At 37.0% G+C, this 11917-nt stretch overlaps 1 long non-coding RNA gene across 2 annotated transcripts in view; it reads right to left on the bottom strand.

Annotated features, from left to right (window-relative positions):
* Nucleotides 1–1634: 1634 nt before the first annotated feature.
* The window catches only part of LOC125392829 (uncharacterized), a 36729-nt gene continuing 26446 nt past the window's right edge, over nucleotides 1635–11917 (bottom strand). The window contains exons 5-6 of one of the 2 annotated variants that reach the window (XR_015000640.1): nucleotides 8812–8996; nucleotides 1635–1959 (exon numbers count right to left, since the gene is read on the bottom strand). This is a non-coding gene — a long non-coding RNA (uncharacterized LOC125392829). The remainder of the gene's footprint in view (nucleotides 1960–8811; nucleotides 8997–11917) is intronic. The other variant, XR_015000639.1, reaches the window with a different exon arrangement.

Raw genomic sequence — 11917 nt, 5'->3', positions numbered from 1 at the left:
GTCTTAGCTGTGCTCTTCCTGTCTCTATCCTTCCCATCCATAGTCTGAGATTTGATTTTAATCAACTCCCTTGGTTCTCAGAATCTGCCAGAGACGGCATCATTGTGTGGTGGTTTGAATAAGAATAGCTCCCATCGGCTCCTGTATGTGAATGCTTTTCATCATGGTGCAGAACTATTTGAAAGAATAAAGGAATTAGAAGGTGTGGCTTTATTGGAGTTGGTGTGGCCTTGTTAGAGGAAAAGTGTCCTCGAGGATGGGCTTTGAAGTTTCAAAATCCCATTCCAGGCCCAGTCTGTCTCTGCCTCTCTCAGCAGATCTCTGATACAGATCAGAGAATCAGGATGTAGCTAGCTAACTGCCATGCTTCCTGTCATGATGACAATGGACTAAGTCCCTGAAAACTATAGACAAGCCCCCAAATAAATTCTTCCCTTTATGAAACAAACAAACAAAAAAAGAATCGCCCAGATAAAAAGAAGTTTAACTGGTTAAAATTAGCAATGTTTTTGGCGACAAAAAAGAGCAGTGCTTGGACTTTATGAGCTTCTCCTAGCTACTGACATGAACTGCTGATGTTACCGTACCAATAGTGATTAAGTCTTCATAACTGAAGGCATGCTGCAGACTGCTTTTCTATTTTTATAATCTTTGTGTGTGTGTGTGTGTGTGTGTGTGTGTGTGTGTGTCTGTCTGTCTGTCTGTCTGTCTGTCTGTCTGTCTGTCTGTCTCTCTGTCGGTGCGTCTGTGTTTGCTTGTCTGTATGTGCACCCTAGGCATTCAATGCCTCTGAATGACAGAAGAGAGCATCATATCCTCTAGTACAGAACTTACAGGCAGATGTGAACCAGCCAATTTGAGTGCTGGGAACAAAACTTGGTTCTTCAACAAGAACAGCAAGTACTCTTAACCAATCAGCCATCCTCCCAGCACCTAGACTAAGTTTTAAGTGAATTTATTATTTTAATTATGTTATAATTACATTATAAAATATATTATATGCTTTGTACATACTATCAAAATACTTCACTACCTTCCTTTTATTATGTCTCTTTATTGTCTTGGACAGTTTAATTTCTACTTTCATGTCATATGTTTGAATATAAGTTTATATGTCTATATAAAATCTGTAATCCATAAATAAAAGGAAATGTACAATAATTGGCTTTATGAGATTGTCTTAATTTGCTTAATATGATTATCTACAATTAGCTCCCTTTTCTTAATGATGGAACTTTGTTCTTCTTTATGACTGAAATATTCCTCTATGTATGTGTATGTTTGTGTGTCAGTGTATGTATGTCTGTGTATGTTTGTGTGTCAGTGTATGTATGTCTGTATATGTGTCTCTGTGTGTCTTTGTGTTGTATCTGTGTCTATGCCTGTCTGTCAGTATTTGTTTATTTCTGGGTATGTCTGTGTGTCTGTGTGTGTCTATGTGTTTCACATTTTCCATCCCTCTCCTGATAAACCTCTATGCTGGCTCCATAACTTTGCTAGTTAGACATTGTGAATTGTGCTTTAGTGGACAGAATATGAAGGTCTCTCTGTGATTCATTCACTGAGCATCTTTCATGTAAACATTTATTTGGATTAAATGTTTTTTTACATTTTCTGAAGAATTGCCACACTGATTTCCATAATAGGGGACTAGTTTTATTATTGATTAGTCAGGGATCGGCATTCCCTACTGCAATAGTTACAGAAATCAAATTTTAAACAAGTCATAAGAAATTGCCCAGTGTGCAGACTAAGCTTTAGACACCTCACATGCAGAACAACGCTGACAAAAGACATGCTCACTGACATTAATAGTATAATTATTACAAAATAGTATAAATTTTCTTAATACAAAGCTAAAATATAATTTCTCTTCATATATCCCTGACTTGTATCCTTTGAAGTTCTTGATTCCTTGCCTTTCTTCTTCTGTCTTTCATCTCTCTCCAAGTGCTTTTTCTGTAAATAAACATGATAAAAGAGACACATTACTTAGGACAAGGTTTTCAGTTGACTCTGCTTGCATGACAGTCGTAGACCAGAATGTCTCATGATGAAGAGCATATGAATTGCTGTCAGATCCAGAACGGATGTTAAGTCACATGAGATGATCCTGACTAAGGAGAATGAATACTATGACTCCCCAGTGTCCTTTCACTAGCTATGAGGCTGTGATACTCAGCCAACAGATGTCTCTAAAGTTGGCAACAAATCTGTTTTAATCTCCAGTCTGAAACTTCAATGCCCTAGTAACATAACCTCTTCAGTTTCTCAGAGCATTGACTTCCCCATCTCTAAAATAAGATGAAAATATTTTAAGATAGCATAAGTTACAGTTTCTAACCACTTAACTTAACTACTAACCTTAGAAACTGTAAACATCAGAAAAGTTTGACATGGTTTTATGGGTTTCTTTGTTCTGTTTTGTTTTTATGACAGTTCTTTCATTATCTCTTGAAAAGTGCACTTCTTTGCGTAAGCATAGGAAAGCCTGGAACTCTGTCCTCAGATGACAAATCTCACATGGATATAGACTTTTAGCTGACGACTAGTGTCTAATTAAACACTCTAGGGTATGTGAAAAATATTTTTAATTTTTTTCTTTAAAATTTTTAAATCCTTGGGTATATGCTTGAGCAAGTTCTGTGTGCTACTGGCATGCAAGGCTTGTGGATGTCAGAAGAAGGCAGTGGAACTGGAATTACGGGTGATTATGAACTGCCATGTGGTCATGAGTACCCAACCTGGGGCCTCAGAAAGAGCAGTAAGTGCTCTCTAGTCCCCAAAGTAGAGAATTTTGAAAATGTCCTAACAATTTTCCAAACAACCTTGAGTCTCTTAATATATGGATGTCAAGTAGCATCTTAAGAGCAAACAGAGGAATATAGAGATATATACATAAGATAAAGTCTGCTATATTCTTCGTCTTAGAGTCCCCAGTGGGTGGTAAATTGAAGCCTCTGATTTTGTCTTTAAGTTTGAAAGACATCCCTTAAATAATGCACTCACATTAAGAGTTTCACATTTTAAATGTTAGAAATATGAGTCTGTGGTGGGGCACTTAATGAGAAGGAAACAATGTAGTTTGAGTCTTTTCATTTACCTCAACACAGTATGAGATTAAGAGAAAAACCGCTGAAATTTAAGAAGTGACTCGCTTATCTATTCTCCAACATGGTATGAAGAAAGGAGTGTCACTGGGAAATGCTGGGCCAGAACTTCTCATTTAGAAGCAAAGACCAGCTATTTCAAACGGTAGGAAGACCCAGTAGCAATCACATTTGAAAAGTATCTCTGATCTTATATAATCAGACTACTTTCCTTCTTTAGATGTGGGATGGGGAGAAAGAAAGCATTAGGAAGAGATAGGTGAGCATATGTAAGTCATACTTGGGGAAAGTGCCTATAATATAGCCTTGCTCCTGGAAGAATTTGATGCTGAAATAATTCATTCACTACAAAACTCACAGCATTTTGTATGAGCTCTACTACATAACAAGAATCCACTTTTATTGAATAATACTAAAACCAAAGTAAATGGTGCATTGAAATTCAGTGTAGACTTCAATTAGGAAGAGTTTTAGATGTAATCTGAATAGTAGGGGACTAAATTTGACAAGCACACAAACTAATATCTTGACATATGTGGAAGGTGAGCTCTTCAGAAATTGCAAGATAGACTAAGAATTAATGATATACATTCAGAAAAAGAAACATTCCAGATACTTTGTTAAAACATACAAACACACATGTAGAACTTTATAAAGATAGGAAAGGCATTGGTTTCATAGATTCAGATCTGAGGTGATTAGAAGGAATAAATCTGAGTTGTAGGGGACCAACAAGGAACTAGATAAATAGAATTGCTGTTTTCAAAAATGATCAGGTATCTGAGCAGTGGTCATAAAAACATGAGTATACCTTGGTCCAGAGATATACAAATATATATTATGTTGAGGAAACTTTCCTCAGTAAATTTCTTTAAGAAATTTAAGTCTCTCTGTACTGACTACTGTTTTATGTTTCCCTTTCACCATCAAATCTCCTTCCTTATCAACCCCTGAGCCTCTGGGCCTTGTTCTGTGTTCATCCACTGAGAACAAATGACAAGAACTGCTGGCCCTGAAGTTACAATTCCCTTTCATCTACCCTAGAAATTTAAGTCTGTAAACGTACCTAGACATCCCTCTGGAGAATAAAGGCTCTCTTTGGACCAGGCTTTAGAAGATCCTAGTTTATATACTGAACTGATGAATGGCACATGATGACAGATGGAAAGAGTCCACTATTGAGATTATGTTTTCCAATGACTTATTTCCAAATTTGATTCTACATCTGCAACCATTGGCTTAGGAAGACTACAGAGCTCAATTTTCTTTGTTAAAGAGAAACACAGAAAAGGACAAAAAGTGGTTGGTCTAAATAGCAAAGTCCCACAGTGGTAGAGGTGTTTGAATATTTGGTCCCCAGTTGGTGGCACTGTTTGAGATTTAGTAGGTGCAGTCTTCTCTCTATCTCTGGAGAAGGGAATATTAGAGATTTAAAATTTTTAGCATATCTTCTAGCTTACTCTCAACTTCCTGTTATAGCCACTGTGCCTGCTAGTCACTGTCATGCTCTCCCACAATGACAGATTCTTATCTGTGTAATCCAAAGAAATTCTTCCTTTTACAAGTTACCTTGATCATGGTAATTTATCACAACAATATAAAAACAAACTTAAAGGGTGATTTACCTGCTCACACTCATGATACCTATTGGAAAGCAAAGAGACAAGACTTTGATCACTACACTGGTGACAAAAATATAGTCATAACTACCATGAATACCTAGAGTTTACTGATACAGCAACATTCCAAATGACTCAGTATTCAGGTAGGGTAAAGGCTTAGTTGGAGTTTATATTGCTGTGATAAAATGCCATGGCAAACCACCTTGAGAGGTAGTAGGCTTGTTTTATTTGGCAACGCTCAGGTCATACTCCATCATCAAGAGAAATCAGGATTGGAACTCAAGGCCAAAACCCGGCATCAGAAACTGATGGAGAAGCCATGTTGGAATGCTACATACTGAGTTGCTCCTCATGGCTTACTCAGCCTGCTTTCTTATATAGAATAAGACCACCTAGCCAGAGGTGGTTCCTAATGAGCTTGGCGCTTCTATGCCAATCATTAATCAAGAAAATGCACTGCAGACTTGCTTATAGGCAATCTGATGAAAACACTGAGGTCCTTCATCCCAGGCCACTCTAGCTTTCGTCAAGTTTTAAAAATAGACAGATAGTTAGGCAAATTAATAGATATAAGCAACATATAACACTCAGGTTGTACACACTACATCTATTCCATCAACTCTTGCTTTGGTGTCAGCTGAATTTAACTAGAGAAATTCTGAGGGCAGATAATCACTGGAAGGAACATAAATACCAGTGGAACTTCTTAAGATTCAAAGCAAGTGAACCATGAGAATCATCCTTTTAATGGTATGCATATCCATTCTGAACAGAATCCGTTCTTTCACTGTTGCAGCAAATGATTGATAGTTTACATCTCCAATTTCATCTCTCTTCTTCCCACTGAAGCAAACTTTTGCAAAGTTGTTCTCTGTTCTAAAGCCCGAAATAATTCATCTTCTTATTGACTTTCACCACTATGCGTTTGGTAGAAATATGAATTGGCCCAGCTATTGTGGAAATCAGTATAGAGGCAGCACACACACAGACATACACACACCAACACACACATAATATTAGAAGCTTTTAGGAATCCCTAAATGTGCTATTAAGGTAAACACATATTGTACTTTGGCCAATGAGATTTAAGCTTTAAGATCATTGAATGTGGCTTTCTGTAACATAAAAAAAAAAAAAGGTGGGCCCTTCTGGCATTTTCACTGCAGCCTTTGAATTTAGACCCCACTCTTCCATTTGAATGCTGCAATCTCTGCTGAAGTGAAGACATTGGGAATAGCTGACCAAAAATACTAAAAGTGGTCATTTTGCAGAATAGCCTTGAATATTGCACCTCTGGGCTTTAGCTATGGTAATAAAAGAGATACCATTTCCATTTTAGCTCCTTCTTATCATTCGCTACTGCCACATGCCAAGTGTTTTTAATAGAAAGGTTTATTCTGGTTCATTTAAAATATCTGTCTCCTCTTTGATTTGTATGTAAACTTTGCTCATCTTTGATTTGCATGTAAAACTTCCATAAATTATGAAACAAATTCTATCATTACTTTCTCTAATTCAACCTTTCAACATTTAGTTTTTTAGATATGGTGTATAGTTTCAACAGAATTCATTCAAGCTAAAATAAGTAATCTTGTTTTTAAAATGTCAATTTGAGGAAAAAAGTTTGTGTGTTGTTAAATATGTAATGATGACTAGAAGTAATACAAAGAATTCTGCTTTTCTATTTCAATTTCTAAACATAAACATTAATCCTTAGCAGTTGATTCCTTTGAAAAGAGATGGAATAGACGAGAGGGAAGACAAGAAACCAGTCTTGTTTTACACTTTTATACAGTGTTCACTGAGTGATGGCTGCCACACTGGTAGGAGACCAAAGTGCAGAAAATTCAAGGAAGCACCACAAAGAAAGTGCATCAATTTTAAAGCTTTGAGTTCTCCCTTCACAGAAGCTGACCATCGTAACTCAAGCAGTTTAAAATAAAACATTCTTCGGGAAAAGACAGTCTCAGAAAAGATATCGGACCAGCAGAAATATTGATTTGATAGTTTAATGTCTTCAAGAGCTTTCTAGAAAGATGTGGAGTACAAATTAGAAATACTACTCTGCATTCTTACCTGTGAAACTGTGCTCAATATTACAGGCAAATAGTTATAAAAGTGTATATGAACCCGCCTTGCTACCTCCATCTTCTCTCAAAGCCTTCATTCTCAAAACTGGTAGCTTGTTTTTCCTTTATCAATATTGTTATATAAATATAACAACACACACATATGCACAAATACATAACTACAACCTGATGAGACCATTGTGTATGTATATTTCAGGGCTGACCCTGTATACTGAGTAGCCAATTAAAGCAATATAGTCTACTGGTACTGCCCTTGGTGTTCTCTCTTGGTTGTCAGATGTGGAATATAAGTCCCTACTGTTAAATACACTGCACATTTAGAACACAGGACTTGGGCAATTCCAGCTGGATCTTACTTGAAATTCGACAGACCACCTTTCATAGTATCAAGAAGCACTATACACGTTACCAAGGGAGAGAATCAATTAATAGTCTACCCAGCTGTAACACCTATAAACTACGATAATGACCAGCAAGTCAAGATACCTCAAGTGTAAAACAGTGTCTCTCATGTTGTGGTGACCTCACCTCCCTCATTGGACTTAAGACCCAGTCAAGAGAAAAGGATTCATGCTGGAAATCACAGAACATTTTGGTTCAGTGAGTCTGAATTAAGAAACAGAAATATTCTTGGGTGAGCTGTGTCTGCTTCTCTAGGTTTTTCCTGCAAAGTTGTTTCTTAGACCAAGCTTGTCAAAATCATTAGCAGTTTTCTACTACACAGAAAAGACACAAGGCAAAGAATTATGAAACAAGCATGTAAGAAGTACAATGTCAATAGTATGTGTTGAGAATAAAACACACATAGAGAAACAAAACAGGACAATCTAAGAGTAAATATTTGAGTCTATATTATATTAGAAGACAACACATGAGAAAGAATAGTAATATATGAGAGTAAGTTTAAAGAGATATATGTACATAAAGCTTATCTCAACAAACATTTGTCAAATGCAGTCACAGAATATAATAAGTAACAGTCAACTATTTCCTAAATGTTACAATATGGGAGTTAGGTGTAATTAAGATTTATGACAATCTCCTAAGCATGTGGTTTGATTGTGTGCATATGTGGATCTGTCAACAGTGAAATAGATATATGTTTTTCATCACATTAGAAACAAGCTATACAATGGCTTTGTTGCCTGGGGATTGTCTCCTAAATGTGCTTGACTCTCTAAAGATACTATTAAACCTCTGGGATTTCTTCAGATTTAGAAAAGTATGCATTTCATACATCTTTTAGTGGGTTATTTTGCTTGCTGCTCTTCACCACCTACTTGCTTTTATTAAGATGCATATTTAAATTTCCTTATCATACACAATGTTTGTAACTTTTATTGTACAATGTGACTGCATCCCAGTAAAATCTAAATCTCTACCCATCTATGTGCATGTATATGTATATATGTATGTATATATATGTATATTTATGTATATATGTAATCTCTTCCATTGTATACTTAAGCCCTTTGTATTTAGTATTTTAAAGATTAAGTATATTTCTCAGTAGACTTTCAGTTCATTTTTTCTATGTATTCAGGTTACGAATTTCCAGTCTGCCCTAAATAATTAATAATTTCTACTATCATGCTACATTTTAATCCTCAAAATATCTCCCTTTGGATTAGTGGTATCTCTTTTGAGGATATAACCTCACTTATAATCTCACTTATGCTAAGTAGTCAATCAATATGAAATTTATTTAAATTGCCTAAGTGCTTTCATATCGAATTATATATTTTGATTATAATCTGAAGGAGCCACGTGACAGACAATACTGCTTCCCTGACACATATTTACTTCCTTTACTTTATTTCTATATGTATTTGGATGTTCAAAGTTCCTGCCTTGAATTGTAAATGACTCTCCATAAGATGTTAGCCTTCACACTATCCCAAACACCCTCTAGGAAGTCTATACTTTGTGTATACTAATAGACTCAAAAAGGTTGGGAAGAATAACTAACTTTTGATCAATAGGACATACCATATTTTGAAATGCTGAAGAGCTCTTCTATCCATTTAGCCAGGAGGGTCTCTTCTGAGATCTGGTACAAACTGCTGTCCATGCCCCCTCTTCCAGAATCTCCTACTTTCGGGTGGCCACAGTACTCAGTACAAATCAGACTTCTACAGGAACATATGGAGAGGCCTTCATAAAGGTCTTTGTTCCTAATGAAAGTCAACAGTCAGATAAATCACCATCACATCTCTATTGATTCTTTCTTGAACATGTCTGTGTCCAGGAGTAATGTGGGGACTCTGTGCTCATTAGTAAGTGGAGTCAATGTCATTCTTTGCTTTCTCTGATTAAGAGAGGACAATAAATATCTTTTGTTACTAATAATCAAATTGACAATTCATTTTTCTGTTACTAAATCGATGCACTAATATGTTTATTCTATGAATCCCATTAAAAGTATTCTTACAAGTTAGCACTAATTCTGACTTGAGTAAATTTGTCCTACATTTCCTTTTGAGTTTTTGACACATGCTTTTTGTGGATGTATGTGAACACTTCTAAAAGGTCATTATTGCCAATAGAAGGCACTTAGTAAAATGCACAAACATATGTGTTGTGGTGCGGGAGAATTGTCTGTATTCTGTCAATCATATTTTAATAAAACGCTGATTGGCCAGGCAGGCAGTATAGGCGGGAAAACCAGACAGGAAGTAGAAGTGATGCAATGAGAACAGGAGAATTCTGGGAAGCAGAGAAGTTCCTCAGCAGCACTCCTGCGCAGACCACTGAAGAGGCAGCATGTAACTTGCCCAGCTGAGAAAGGTACGGAGCCATTATGGCTAACATAGATGAGAATAATGGGTTAATATAAGTTATAAGAGTTAACAAGAAGCCTGACCTAATGAGCCAATCAGTTTATAATCTTATGGAGTCTTGTGCATGATTTTCTTTGGGGCCTGCCTGTTGTGGGGTACTGGGCAGGACACATACCCCAACAAGCCAGCCCCACATACTACAGTGTTGAAGCCCACAGATATCTATTTTCCCTAACTGGACTGGTACGGAGGCGCAAGGAATAACCAGACACAACTTACACCATTATTATGGAAAAGGGCACCTCAGGCATCTTCCTCCTGAAGATCTCTCCATCAGATCCCCACGTTTATTCTCCAAACATTTTATACCAATACATAAACTGGGCGGGAAAATACATCATCATACTGTCTCCTAGCTAACCAGGTGAATGGCCTTTTGTCAGGTTGGCATCTACCTATCTGCTGAGTATGCTAGCTGTCAGGTAGGCCTGAATTAGCATCTCTATAAGGCATCCTCTAAATTACAAAGAAAGGGAGCAGCCAACCTCCTGACCTTTGTCAGGCAGAGACAGGCTGTCTGCAGGGCTATGTGATCATTTCCATAGGCCCAATGGCTTCAGAGCCTGGCTGCTATACCATAAAGAAATATGGGCCCACACATATGTACTGCAAATACCGTGTATAAAGCAGTCTGCAACAACAACATAGAATATAATAGGAAAAAATTGAGAATATTTGGAAATTTGCCTTGTCAGTTTAAAAGGAACTGACATGGTATTTGAATGGTAGCTTCTCTAGACATCCATAGAATTTTCTAGGAAAGACAATATGTTCGACCTTCCTCACTTAATCCTCAACTGAAACCAAGGTCTGAAATAAGAGCACTGGTGAAGGATTCCTGAAATGGATTCCAATATATCTCATTGGAATCTCTAGAAACAAACAATGAAAAATTGGAACGATACTACAGACTCCCACAAAATAATCCCTCAAGCACAGAAAAACAGCTCTCATGTTTTCTAAAGCAGCTTCTCTTCCTGGCAGAACATATCATTTTAAACTCCATGTTGTTTGGAATCTCATCTCCAGATGTGTCCTTGTACGCCAGAGGCATGTATGAAACAAAGTCTGGATACTATTTTTCTTGCTGTAAGCATTTTACTATATTTAGCAAAGCCAAACGCCACACTTTATGATAGAGTATCAGATAGAAAAACTACGTCTGAATAATCTTGTGCATGTTACAATTAGGCAGTTTGAATGATGATGCATGTATGTAGCCAAAGCCTGCAAGGAACTGGTAAGCAATTAAAATTGTGCAATGAGGATGTCATTATGTTATTATGGTGATTTTTTTTCTAACTGATTTTACTAAAGCATTGTGGCTAAGGTAAAAACAAGTTCTCCGTTCTGGCAGCCATTTCATATTATCAATTCATATGGCGTTTTCTAGCAGCTACTTAAAACCCATTTGCCTTGTACCAGTTCAATGTCCTTAAATCACCTCTTTCCACATCTGAATTTATAAAACTAATATTCAAAACTAGAATGGGATTGCATATTTGAAGTTAAAGTTTGATGATGTGTCTTCTTCTCCCCTGGTCTTATTTTACTTTCACGTATGTGACTTTTGCATATGTGTCTAAAACTCTAGGCTCCATGTATGAGAGAAAAGAAGAAAGTTTTCTTTCTAAGGTTGGTTTTATTACTTAATATTGCATAGCAGACGTTTTCTCGGTAGATGCAAAACAGACACACGCACACACACACACACACACACACACACACACAAACAAATAAAACAAAATATCCTACTCATCCCAGAAGGCCATCAACAGACAAAACTAGGGATACCACCAAAGACCAATTTGAGTTTTATTGCAGTTACTTCCAAGAATATGAGAGAGGGGTTACTTACAGGAGCAGAAACAAAACCCACAGCATCAACAAAACCCACAACAGAATGGGTGATAGCTCTCAGAAACTAGAAACCTGAACCACATTGTACAGTTTACAGGCAGAACACAGGGTGAAGAAGTCCTTTCCCAGTAGCTCCATTGGGCTGGCCCTCTTCTGGGTAACTTGGCTAGCTTTTGTTTCTTCTAGTCATTTCTGTCAGTCTTTGCTTCTTCCATGCCCACTGAGTTTGATGTGCTTCTCCCGGGTGGCTAGGTGGGTCTGACAGAAAATACTGTAAGCAGTATTTTCCTCTTATGCTCTCTTGAGAAGGGAGGGGCCTAATGATTCTGGTCATTATCAGGGAATTTCTGAAGCTGCTTAGAGTTGTTTACTACTTTTCTTAAGGGAGCCTCCCT

This window comes from Myodes glareolus, chromosome 2 (assembly GCF_982192425.1).
Source record: "Myodes glareolus chromosome 2, mMyoGla1.1, whole genome shotgun sequence".
Taxonomy (NCBI): Eukaryota; Metazoa; Chordata; class Mammalia; order Rodentia; family Cricetidae; genus Myodes; species Myodes glareolus.
Note: the sequence above shows the minus strand (reverse complement) of the source record. Positions and strands in the feature narration are given on the sequence as shown.